Genomic DNA, 14,077 nt, shown 5'->3' with positions numbered 1-14,077 from the left:
TACGCAGTTTAAATAGAAAACTTCTCAAGTATAGTCACCAAGAAATAATGCTTATTTTAAAGTATGAGGATGAACATTAAGGTACATTAGACTGTGTGTTTTACTTACGTATTTCAGGTGGTGATTACAGAAAATAGAGAATGAGATTTGCATGGACACTTCTTTCAGCAGCCAGACCCATGTCCCATGCTGAGGGCTCTCTGCAGAGCAGGGGAAAAAAAATTACCGGAAAAGTTTGTCAAGCCTGAGATGCTGCTTATTCTTATTTAGATCAAATTCTCCTTCATTTCCACAGAAATGCACTGATTGCTTATATTTTCACCTTTCCTAAAGATAATGAATATCACTGGAAGAAAACTATCAAGACCCGTATTTTTACCTTTACCATAAACTTATATATAATACAAACTCCCATGATGGAACTGTATAGTTAGGCTATGCTATCGAAATGTCAGGAGCGGTGTGTTCCTTGGAGGTGAGGGGAAACAACTAGATTTGGAAATCTGGTGTACGAATGTATATGAATATACAAATGACATTTATAGATCCAGATATACCCATCCACCCATGAATATATATAGTTGGCAACAAGTCACTAAGCATAAAAATGTTGTGGGTGCTTACAACTTCTTTTAAAAAGGCATTATTTGCATTAAAACTATGTCTTCTAATTTCCAAAATAGTCTGTGTAAGGAGTTGGGAAATTTGGGTTAAAAGATAACAGGGAAAAAAGGAAACACTGGAAAAAAAATTGGGAAAGTATGCATATAAATATCACAGTCTTCTGTGTTTTCAGCCTTTTATATATGTGGAAGAAAGTGCACATTGTGTTTCCAATTCTGACTTTGCCTAGCTGCCTGCATGACTTTGGCCAGGTCAGTTCCCCTCCCTGAGCCTTCGTGTCTTCATCGACAAAGTAAAACAAGAGAGGGAAAAGGAAAGAAGCCAGCACTTGTTACACCAGGCAGCCCACCTAAGCAGTACAGAATGTCCCATCCAGCTTTAGCATTCCGTGATTTTTACTGTTAAAAAATATATCAATTGTGTTATTTTGTACAGATTAATTATATAAGTTATTGCTTTTTTTTTTCCTCTTGCCTTTTTTTGTCTGTTAAAAGGATGTTGGAAAATAAAAAAAGGGACCTTAAGGGCTTCCCTGGTGGTGCAGTGGTTGACAGTCCACATGCCGATGCAGGGGATGCGGGTTCGTGCCCTGGTCTGGGAAGATCCCACAGCGGGAGAGGCCATAACAGTGAGAGGCCCGTGTACCACAAAAAAAAAAAAAAAAAAGGATGTTGGTAGGTAATTTTGCTAAACGGTGCTTTATCTGCTTAAAATTTCTTGTGTGCTATCTACCAACATTACTGACATTTTTAGTGCCTATCAGTTATACTTCGAAAGCCTCTGATGCTGGTTGAAGTTTTAGTTGAGTCAAAACCCTCCTCAGGTGGGTTTACCATGGGTATTCCTAAAAGGAGGCAGCAACCTGTCTCAGGAAGACTGTGGTAAACAACACAGCCGTTTCAGAGCTGTGGCCAGTGAGACAGGGGACTGGATGGGGAAACAAAAGTGTGCTCTATGGTGGTCAGGAGAGAAAAGGTACTTGCCGTAAGTGATTGTTGGTATGTGAAAATAAAATTATGCTGAAGTCCTCTAAATCTTGTGAATGCTAAAGACTCCATTGTATCCACAAAACAACTCTCTGGAAAGGAAACACGTGACCTGAAAATTTCCTGTTGTCTTGGACAAGGGCCTGGAGGGTGAGAAGAGAAAACAACATGTAACCAAAAGGGATGACATAAAGAATGCTCACATGGCAGTCACTGTTAAAATACACAGTTAAAACTTTCAGGATAGAAGGAACAAACTCATGGAGGCGCCCCATCCAGTAGTGGAGACTCTCAGGCTAAGGACCAGCCACAATTCTAAAACCTTAGAATAAAGTCAACGGTCCCTCTGATTGTTTACAACAATGCTTCCTTTAGAACTTCTACTTGAGGAGTTGGGGTGGAGCAAAGAATAAAAAAACCCTTTCTGAGCTTGCCTCACATCTAGCTTGAAAGTAGAATTTCTTTACTGGAACTGCTGATCTGTAAGGCTACCAGTTTATGTGGGTTTCAGTGGGCTTTTAGAGTTCAAGCATGTGTATAGTCTACTTGTTGTGACAACGCTGCACATACACACACACACACACACACACACACCTGCCTCATTTATACCTCCAGGCTAGTCTCAGAACTATCTATATTTTGGGCCAGATAATTCTTTGCTGTGGGGCTGTCCTGTGCATTGTAGGATGTTCGGCAGCAGCCCTGGCCTCATCCGCCAGATGCCAGTGGCCCCTCCCTCCTCCCGCCGCCCCCACCTCCACCAGATGTGACAACCAATAACGTCTCCAAACATTGCCAAGAGTCTCCTGGGGGACAAAATCTCCCTTAGTTGAAAATCACTGCTTTAGGCTGAGATGAGGACCTTTAGTGAAGGGGAAGAGAAGATTCCAAGAGAGTGAGGAAAGATTCAGATATTTATTCTTGAAGTTATTCTGTTTACGGAAAAGTTATTCAAAGATGCCTACAAGTGTTTTGAGGAACCTGATCTTATTCCAAGCAAGCCAATATTACAAATACTATTTTAAACTGTAACTTATAACTGCTTTTCGACAGAATGTCTTACTGGATTCAAGCATTGGCCTTGAAGAATGCTATCGATTCAGTCACTGTTTCATCACTTGTGGCGCTGTGGCCTTCCCCATGGAAGAGCATCAAGTGGTGCTTTCCTTTCTTCCCCCAAACTTTGCAAATTACTTTGAAACACTGCCGAAAACACATTTTAGCAGAATAACTTATTTTTTACTGTGAATCTCTAAGAACCCACTGTGTCTACTAGCTAGGAGAGCAGCTATCTTTATTCTTAACATAACTGAGACATAGTTATCTAGATCCATTTTACCATGTTGCCACACAGACTTAAAATATTTTGTTACCAGCAAAATTGTAATTTGCAGACAACACTGACCTTACTGAATAATCTTATGACCAAACCTCATTATCTTCAGAGAGACTAAAAATTAATATACCTTAATCTGAAGCTTCAGGATACACCCTTCTTCAGTGTTTATATCTTATCTTGTATTTTGCTCCTAAAGAATAGAAAACAACCACAAATGGTAAGGTTTTGTGTGTGTGTGTGTGTGTGTGTGTGTGTGTGTGTTTGTTGGTAGTAGCATTCCAGGCCCCTTCCTTCTACAATTTATTTCAACTATCATTTATTGAACACTGACTGTGGACCAGGATTTGTACCAATTTTAAGCAGATTTTATTTTCACAGAAAAATCAGATATATTTCTTTTAAAACTGTGCTGTAATTAATCTTTTCTCCATTATTTTGATATTAATGAAGATTACCACAAAAACTACTGGCTTTTCCAGCTGTAAATGTAGGACAGAAATCAATGAATAGGAGAGAGGGACTCTACACAAGGTAGGCTGGGTTTTTATAAAGTCAAACATCTAGCTTTATAAGATTACACTGTGTGGTGAAAATTCTGTTTCCTATTGTTTTACTACTTGTAGACAAGTAAACAAACAAAAAAATGCTCTTGGGCTAAATTTTTATTTTCGGCTAGATGGATGGCAGGCCCAGAAGAACATCACAGGTAAAACTCTTGAAACACCTGTTTCAGACAATTTCTGGAAAAAAAATATATACTTTCTGGCCTATAAATTATTCATCATATTTTTCCATATTTGCTACTGATTTACTAGCAATATGTTAAATGTAAGTAAATAGGAATAGCATAAATATTGCCAATACATTTAATTTTAACTTTAATTCTTACTTGCTTTTAGATGCTATCTTCTGTGTTAGGTGCCTGCCCCTAATCTGGTGTCGATTTACTTGGCTGAGGAGTTATGTAAAATTATCCAACTGATATAGGCCAGGTGTTCACAGCTCTTTATGCATCAGGGACTACACTGAAAGCTTTCCAAGAGTAGGTGGCTGTGACCTATAGCAAGCATGACAAAGACAGCACCTGGGCCTATTTGCAGTGTCCCTTAGGCAAGTTTTCTCCACAAACTCACCAACCTCCTCCAAGCTCCCTGTCCCCCATCCTAGTCACATTCCCTATCCCCAGTCACCTGAAAGAACTGTCTTTGACCCCCTCCTGCATTGAAATGGAGAGTTTGCAGCAGCACAATGGCCTCACGCTCTTCCACTTCCACTGCCGAGCGCCATCCATGCTGCTTCTGCATCTGTCACCTCCCACATCTCTAGCTAGTCTGAGCGGTACAAAGCACCTAGAACCTCAGAAAATGACTTTCCGAAGCTTTCCAACCTCAGCTCTATACGTCACAGAAAATAGTACGTTTGCCATCTTTAACAGTGTTATTTTTAAAACCTCTCTCGCTCTTCCTCTCATTCTTTTCTTTTTATGTTGTTTCTAATTCTTGTTTCTTGGTTATTCTTTTCAAGAAGGGAGAAGAAGTAGGTTGAAAACCAACTAGAAGATACTGGAGAAGGAAAGGAGACCCGCTAGAGGAGGGTACAAGAGGAAGATGATCAGTATTAGTTTTGGAACGAGGCTGCTGCTTCTAGATAGAAATGATTTGTTTGGTGTAGGAATGTGTAGCTGCAATCACGGAGCCACCAAGTGGCCAGAATCTTAGCAATGTGCTTCCTAGCTCTGGCAGCCAGCTCTCCTGTCCTTCTGTCACTCACAGCTCTAGTGCCTTCATATGAAGGCTGCTCAGAAATGAGTTGAAGAAGTACAGGCAATTGTTATGGGTTGAAATGTGTTGAAGTCCTAACCCCCAATATCTCAGAATACGACCTTATTTAAAAATAGGGTCACTGCAGATGTAATTAGTTAAGATGAGTTCATACTGGATTAGGGTGGACCTGTAATCCAATACGACCGGCGTTCTTATTAAAAGGGGAAATTTGTATATGAACGCACACAGACAAGAAGAATACCACATGAAGTTTGGAGTTTTGCTGTCATAAGCCAAGGAATTATCAGAAGCCAGAAGAGAGGCTTGGAACAATCCTTCCCTGTGCCTTCAGAGGAATTAAGGCCCTGCTCACACCTTGATCTCAGACTGCCAGTTTCAAGAACCATGAGACAATAGATTTTTGTTGTTTAAACCACTCAGTCTGTGGTAATTTGTTAAAAGACAGGCCAAGGAAACTAATACAACAATGTAGCAAAGATGGAGCTGTCCTGCTCTTGACTAGAATCTCCCTGGAGGGGTGCAGCTTTGATGCGGCTAAGAAATGTGCACCATCCAATCCAAAGACCTAGAATGGAACCCATGTGTATTGATAATAGACATATACATGTAAGGACACAAATGAAAACACACTGCAACAATTTCTAAGAAACTCCATGAAAATAATAATTGCTGAGGCTACTTGTTATGGTTATCATAACCAAATGATAAAAACCTGTGGTCACTCTTGGGCTTCTTAAATGTCAGCATATCTGTATCCCCACCTACCAGGGCAATTCCAGGAGCTGAGCACTCCTGGTCACCTCCTTCTATAATTCGGCTCAACCAATATTTATTAATATGACTATGTAACAAGAATTCTAAGCAATGGCAGTTGAATAAAGCATCAGACACAATCCCAGTCCTTAGGCAGCTTATTGTATAGTAACTAATAAGGCAGATTTCTGGAAGAATCTTTCACCTATGAACCTATAGGGCATTCTGTCCATTTACACCCAGGAATGTTCAAGACTCTTAGTACAGGTGATGGGAACACAACTCAAGCTGGCTTAAACAAACGCACAAATAAAACCTTGTGTTTTTTGAGGGTGAAAATATGACTTAGTCAGTGTATTAGCCAGGGCTCTCCAGAGAAACAGAATCAACAGAAGACAGAGAAAATCAGAGAGAAAAGGTAGGGGAAGGGTGGAGGAAGGGAAGGAGAGACAGACAGAGAGAAGAGATTTCTTTAAGGACTTTTCTCACGTGATTGTGAGGGTAATTTTTAGGGCAGGCTGGCAGGCTGGAAAATGAGGTAAAAGTTGACGTTGTCTTCAGTCTGAACTCTGCAGGGCAGCAGTCTGGAAACTCAAGCCGTGTTTCTATGTTGTGGTCTTGAGGAGAATTCCTTCTTGGGAAATCTATCTCTGTTCTTAAGGCTTTCAGCTGATTGGATGAGGCCTACCTACATTATGGAGGGTAATCTGCTTTACCCAGAGTCTGGTGATTTAAATGTTCATCACATCTAAAAAATACATTCGCATAAACGCCTAGACTGGTGTCTGACTAAACAACTGGGCACCGCAGCTTAGGCAAGTTGACACATAAAGTTAACCACCACAGGCAGAGTAGAATCCATGGAGTGCCCCAAAGTTATCAGGAACCCACCCCTCCCCGTCTTCCTTGGTGAAGGCTTTGGCTGGCTCATCTTCCAGTTCATGCCCTGCTGAATCAATCACTGTGGCTGAGGGAATGCAATGCCCTGACTAGGGTCGAGAATGGGGAGGCAGGCTGTTGTGTTTCAGAAGGGATGATGAGAAGGCATCAGGAGCTGTTTAACTAGAAGGATCTCACCAACCAAAGGGTATGGGGTATGGAAGTGTGGTTTTGAAGGAAAAGGAAACATTCTGGGCAAATCCAGTCCTTGGGTACTTAAAGATGGGAAGGAGAAGGGAGAGAGAAGAGACCCCTTGGGAGACACGAAGTGTTCTTGCTGGAATGTCCTCTACGCTCCTGCCACCGGAGGTGGGCCGTTATATCAGTGGTCACAGCACAGACCATATGCAATGAATAGGCTTATATCACATTAGCTTGATCTACACTACCTTTGAATCTGATGAAATTTTCCTTTGAGGAAAATTTAGTTTTCCTCATTGATTTAAAGTCAGTAATTTCTGTTCCTCTGAGCACAGAATTGCTTTTAATTATAAATGCATGACATTTAAAATTATTTAAATACAAATATTTTTACACCAAGGGGTGTGGAATGCGGGGTGTGGGATGTGGGGATGGAAGCAATGAATTTTTTCCTGTGCAGAAACCCTGCTGGAAAAATATTTTCCCTTAGTCACCGTTCTGAAAATCATCCCTCTCAGGAATGCTTGTTATTTAAAATTAAATGGAATTGGCATTTAGAGAGTTTTGAATAATTTAGCTGGACTTGTTTCAGTGATTACATAATGTTTGCAAATGGGTCAAGGTCCCAGTCACATCGGGGAATTAATAAACATATCTGTTTATGTGGCCATTATTTATCTGCCTCCCCCCACCCTCATCTGCTTCCACCACCAATGGCTGCTACCCCTACTCCTCTCCACACTGGACGCTCCTTGAGGATAAAAACTACCTTTATTTATCTCACTCCCGGTGTGGTCTCTGACATATGGAGTTTACTACATCAGTGTGTGTTGAGTTGCACTAAACACTGGTATTCGGGGAGCCTGGGCTCTTAGGAAGGTAGAGAGTTCTGTGGATTCTCAGTGAATAAAGCTCCTTTAGAACAAAAGTCAACAACATTATAACAACGACAGCTCTACAAATTTCTAGATGCACAGCTGCAACTGTTGGCAGCTGCGTACGACAAAAATCTTACATGCACCTGATGTCTGTCAAATATTGGAAACCAACTGTAGGCAAAATCTGAAGTATGTTTTCTATATCCTCACTCTTCACCTCTTAAAAAAATTTCTCTTTTTAAACAACTCTCCCAACCATCCTTCTCTTTTCCATGTTCAAATCTCCCCTACGCTCTTCATTCCCTCCGTCTATCGAAATAGGAAAGGACCTCACTTTAATCATTTTTACTTGTAAATTAATCAACTGATTAAAATTTGGAATTAATGAATTTCATTTGAATTTTTTCTCTATTATAAAATGAAAGAATGTGTTACACTCTGAGAGGAAAGCCAGGTATGAATAAGCAGATGGCGACAGTCCTCCTATCCATCTACAGGTGCCTCCTTCCTTCTCTCCCTTTCTTTCTGCTTTCCTTCTTGGGGAAAGGGTGGGCACAGACAGGGTTACTCTGAAGACCAATCCTAGCAGTACACTGATTTTCTTTTTTTCAATAAATTTATTTATTTAATTAATATTGGGCTGTGTTGGGTCTTCGTTGCCGCACGCAGGCTTTCTCTAGTTGTGGCGAGCGGGGGCTACACTTCGTTGCGGAGCACGGGCCTCTCATTGCGGTGGCTTCCCTTGCTGCGGAGCATGGGCTCTAGGTGCGTGGGCTTCAGTAGTTGTGGCACGTGGGCTCAGTAGCTGTGGCTCGCAGGCTCTAGAGCACAGGCTCAGTAGTTGTGGCACACGGGCTTAGTTGCTCTATGGCATGTGGGATCTTCCCAGACCAGGGCTCGAACCTGTGTCCCCTGCATTGGCAGGCAGATCCTTAACCACTGCACCACCAGGGAAGTCCCCAGTACACTGATTTTAACTCTTTGAGGGTGACTAGAGGGAATCAAATAGAAAAGGTGGTTATGGTCTTTTTCTACCTCAAACACCTACTTCTGGGACCTGAACAGGGCTATGGATGATGATGATCCATTTCTCTACAGAGGGTAAGTCCACCTTGTACCCTAGCCACTTTAGGCAAATAGTCCCTTCCCCAGACTCTTTCTCTTTCTTTTGAACACAGGACAGTCCCCTCTCCCAAATTTAACCCTACTCCTTCCATCCATGAACTTTAACAAAAACTACCACGAGCCAACTCAGTTGGACCTGCATTGTTAGGAGTTTGCAAACTTTATTGCTAATCTGAATACAACCCTGCAAGATAGGTTAATATTGTTTCCATTTTACATTTGAGAGTCCCAGAAGCTAGGAAACATCCCAAGATCACAGCACTAAGTGGCCAAGTCTAGAAGCTTGAGTCTTGCAGCTCCAAAGCCCATGTCTACTCCCAGATGTGTTTTAATGTCATCTGGCAGTCTGGCATTCATTTTTAAAAAACTGACGGTATTTTTATTCTGCTGCCTCCCTAACCTGACATCTTGGATCACAGCCTCATGCCTCCTATGTTATTTCTGCCCTCACTTGAATGTCTCTGGGGTACTTCACATTCCACCTGATCAAAACTGAATTCAAAACTGCTCCTATGTTCCCAGTCTTCAATTCAATCAACTCAGATGCTTAAACTAGAAACCTAGGACCCTTGACTTTTCCCTTTTTCTCACTCTCTTTTTAAAAAACTGGTCACCAAGTCCTACAGATTCTTTCTCCCACAAACACATACATACATACACATACAGTGTAGACCTACTCCTGGACTCTCAGTTTTCATTTTGTAAGAGTTCTAACTGTTCTCTCTTTCAAACCTCCATGTTGCCATCAAAATATGTTTTTTTTCTAAAATATGTATTTGGTCAGAATTCCTTAGCCTGGCATAGATGGCCCTGTCTCCCTCCCATCCCTATTCCCTATCACAACCCTGACTCCTTGGCCCATTCCCAAACTACTATGTCCTTTGAATCCATGTTTTCACACCTGCTGAACTTTCATCTTCTTTTTCCATGTGGCCACCCCTATTCACACACCAACTCCAAGTTCAAATGTCATTCCTATACACCCACCAAACCCAAGTTCAAATGCTGTAAAGCCCTCCCTAACTTCTCTGGGATACTTGGTCCTCTTGCACTTCTACAGCTGCCGATACATACCTTGATGATAAGAACACATACCTTCGTACTTGGCATGTCTGCTAGAAGGAGACACTAGAACTCTATCTGTGCAGAGATCTAGTATCATCTGTGCTTGGAATGCAGATATCTCGCACCGTTTCTGGTGTGTAATAGATCCTCAGTAAATATCGTTGGGCTGGGCTTAACTGAAGTGTATCTGGGGAATGAGGGGCTCACAGCACCTACCTTCAGACTGAGAATGTGATTTAAATACCTACTCACAATTAAGCTGAGGCCTGAGTAAAATAAGCAAGATTTCAACATTTGTCTTTTCTGTCTGCGACCTCACCTTTTTTTGGTTCCCTTTTCCTACCAGTAACAGCCTCTATTCCCATTAAAAAAAAAAACTTCTTTTTTTTTTGGCTGCGTTGGGTCTTCGTTGCTGCACACGGTCTTTCCCCAGTTGCGGCGAGCGGGGGCTTCTCTTCATTGCGGTGCGCGGGCTTCTCGTTGCGGTGGCTTCTCTTGTTGCGGAGCACGGGCTCTAGGCGCACGGGCTTCAGTAGTTGTGGCGAGTGGGCTCCGTAGTTATGGCTCACGGGCTCTAGAGCGCAGGTTTAGTAGTCGTGGCACATGGGCTTAGTTGCTCTGCAGCATACGGGATCTTCCCGGACCAGGGATCGAATCCGTGTCCCCTGCATTGGCAGGCGGATTCTTAACCACTGTGCCACCAGGGAAGTTCCTCTCTTCCCATTTTAGATTCCCAGTGACCTCATACATTTTTTGCTCTGTCCCTTTCCCCAAGTCAGGAAGGATCTAGAATCATCACTTGTATACCAATGGCAACTCCCAGCTCTGCTACACACTAGCTGGGATCCTGGGCAAGCTCTTAACCTGCCTGAAATTGGTTCCTCATTTACAACATGGAGATGATAGTACCTGCCTCCTATGGTTGCCACAGAGATGCAGTAAGAAATTCTAAGTATTAGCACAATCCCAGACACATAATAATAGCTTAATTAATGTTAAATGAAAAACTGTCTTATTTACACTGATATGCTAGTCCTTTCTAATGCATTTACTTCAAAAAATGCTATTCAATTGTGGGATGAATTATCTCTAATTAAAGAAACCTACTTGTTCAACTATATCTACTGGTAACTTCCTTAGTGTCTTTCTTCAGACCTGGGAACTCAGGAAGAAAGACTGGATCCCAGCACTGGGGAGTTGGATTTCCCACCTCTGTGATAAGGGCAGCAGTATAAGGGTCTACACATGAAGCGCTTCCAGAGTTCAGAGGAGGGTACCTGGCACAGCCTAGCGAGGGGTGCTGAGGGCTCAAAGAAGTGGTCCACTGGGGCTGACATCAGTCAGATGAGGGCAATCTTGTTAGAGGAAACAGGAGCAAAGGGACAGAGTCAGACAGGGTTTGGTGGGAGAGGATACATGACAAGTCATTTGGTTCAGCTGTCCCTTGGGTATGTGTAGGAGGGGGTGAGTTGGAAAGATGAGTCTTGAAAGATAAACAAGTGGCCAAATCCTCAGCAGTAATAGCAAGTGGGTGGGGAAGGTGTGGGTTGGCGTTCTTCTAGCCCAGTAAATCTCAACTGTGTTTTGCATACTGGAATCACTGGGAGCTTTTAAAAATACCAAAACCCGGGTCCCTAGACAATTACATATAAATCAGTATGGGGGTACTGAAGCATCATTTTTTTAAAGCTCCCAAAGTGATTCTAGCATGCAGCCAAAATTGAGAACTGCTGTATAATCTGGCCCCTGAAATCACACCAACCCAAATTTGGCTGCAAAGGGTAACTTAATGTAATTATGGACCTTTAGAACTGGAGGGAAACTGAAAGCACATCTGATCCTACCCCTGTATTTTCTTAATTAATGTATGAATTTCTTATTGTGGTAAAATACACATAACATAAAATTGATCATTTTAACCATTTTCAGGTGTACAGTTTAGTGGCATTAAGTACACTCACATTATCGTGCAACCATCTTCATCACCATCCATCTCCAGAGTTTTTCATGATCTCCAAGTGAAACTCTATGTCCACTAAACGCTAATTCCCCATTCCTCACCACAGTGAGGCTGAGATGGACTTTCAGAGATGTTCTTTGGGGGTGAAGGGAATGGCCTTTGATTTTGACCGGTCATTGGACACAAGGGTGCTTCAAGAAGGGGCTGTGACTGAGGGCGAGGCAGCTCTCTTCAGCCCAAGCAGTTCTAAAGAAGGCAGACAGCTGAAGGCTGTCGGCTACCAGCACTTCTGGCATTTGGAGAAATAAAGCCTTCATTCCTAGAAGGAGACCTGAGTGACACATCGCATCAACTACCACATCGCAAAGAGGTCTCCTCTTGCTTGCTTTGGCCTCGTGGTGCTGGGGTGCCACTGGCATTTTACTATAATTTAGAGAGGAATCTAAGGTATCCAGGAATCCCCAGCCTATTCTCTCTAGGCCCACCCCATCCCTTCCCTTCTTTACTCTCTACTTTGCCATCCCTGGTCCTTCTCTTCCTCACCCACAACATAGAAACATTACTGTTGCCCTTCTGTTGAAGACTGCAGTTTAAGTCATGGCCCAGAGTTCCTGCCACCTCAAGCCTTTCATTGCCCAAGACACAATGAGCAGGAATGGGAGCAGAAAGCACTTGCCCAAATCCTGGAATATGGGTAGATGGGGCAGAGGGATGCTGGGATAAAATACTTAGGCACGGAGAATACCAGGCGAGGAGCATGGACTCAGGTACTGAGGGGCAGATACTGAATCAAATAAGTAGGTACGTGATGAGAAAGTTAGGACCAAAGAGTATGATAGTTAAATTGTACTTGGCATTAGGGACATAAACATTGACCTTAGTTTTGCGTGTTGAAGAAATGGCAAAATGAGAAGAAGAAAAATACAAAGTTAGTATTTATGTCTAATTATTATGCAGAGCAATAATTCAGTGTAGAGTAAAATGTGTTAAAACTGAAATGTGTTAAAATCAAATCCTATCTCAAGTTGCACCTGAACAGTAAACTCTTACATACAAATAAGGGACTTCATAAACTGTAAGATGACACGTAGATACGTATCTTGGAGATCTGCTCACAACCTCAAAACATCAGAGGAAATGTTCACTGCGGTGCATCCTCTTTGGGGTTGAAGGAAACTGTACTTTTGGATCCCTCCTGCAGCCCCCTTGGCTCTCACAGATGCAGAACCCATGTGCTGAGTTCCTAATTCTAAACTCTGAGACTTGTTTCTCAGACAAATTTCTCCTTAATCATCTTACCTGTGCATTGTAAATACATTTTGTGACTTTTTTTTTCCTAAAAATAGGTTCTGGACTATTTGAATAATTGGATTTATGAACATTTCAATTCCTAGTCCTAAGGTAACCCACTCCACTTCAGTTTTAATTAATGTCCACTACCCTAGGGTCTTCCCAAGGCCTTTATGTCATCTGAAGTTAGACTCCATTTGGAGGCTCAGTAATGTTTTCTTTTTTTTTTTTTCCTGAGAAGTACTCCTGAGAAGGTATTATTTACTTGGAAATTGTTTAGGGTAATCCAGATGGAGGAACAAAAGGTGGATTTTATACTCTTCCTTTCCCTTTCTAGTCCTGTGGTTCTAAGGGTACCACAATTTCCCCCCAGCTCCACCCCACCCATCCTATCCCCACTCTCACCCAAAACTAAATTACCCCTATCGGAGAGATTGGGAAAATACACTAATGATTGAAAAACATTTCACCTGCACAGTATTTCCATTTGGCCCCTATTTAATTTCTGAGTGTCATTTCCATTTCTTGTTCTGACACTATCTGTGCTCTCTGTATCAGAGTAAGAGAGCATAACGTTTCTCTGGGGAAATTTACTCAGAATAAACCTCCAAATGCAAATTCTCTGAAAAAAACAACAGGATCATATATTTAAAAAAATAAGTTTTGACATTTCCTTTAGGCCAGAGTCTCTTTTCTCTTAGGACAGCCATGTGGGAACTGAACGATTTCTCTGCTTGCAGGACAGTCTTCTTTACCCTCATCACCATGATTATCGCTAATAAGTTTTTAGTCTACATTTTTTATGATTCAATCTTGGAAATGGTTCTTAGAGTTTCATGATCATTTCCTTAATTGTTTCCGTTTTTCAGGCTTTTACGAGGACATTAGCTTTGTCCTTTCTTTTAACTGCCTGAAAATCAGGACTTAAATTTTATTATCAAGTAGCTGAATGGAAAATCCCTCTCCTGGGATTCTTAGTGAGGCCGCACGAGAAGCCTCCGAAGGACATGACGTCTCATCGTAGAGCTAAGTCAGAGCCTAAGACCTGAGCTTGTTCTCCACTTTGCTCACAACTTAGTGTGATAACTCATCAAGGCTTTAGCAAAAATAATCCTGCCTTTCCACTGTTTTGCCTCACTGTTTACTTAGTGTGACCCGAAGTGCAAATCAAATCTCATCTCCTCTTGTCTATC

Source organism: Phocoena sinus, chromosome 7 (assembly GCF_008692025.1).
Source record: "Phocoena sinus isolate mPhoSin1 chromosome 7, mPhoSin1.pri, whole genome shotgun sequence".
Lineage (NCBI taxonomy): Eukaryota > Metazoa > Chordata > Mammalia > Artiodactyla > Phocoenidae > Phocoena > Phocoena sinus.
The sequence above is the reverse complement of the archived record's forward strand: the minus strand, read 5'-3'. Positions refer to the sequence as shown.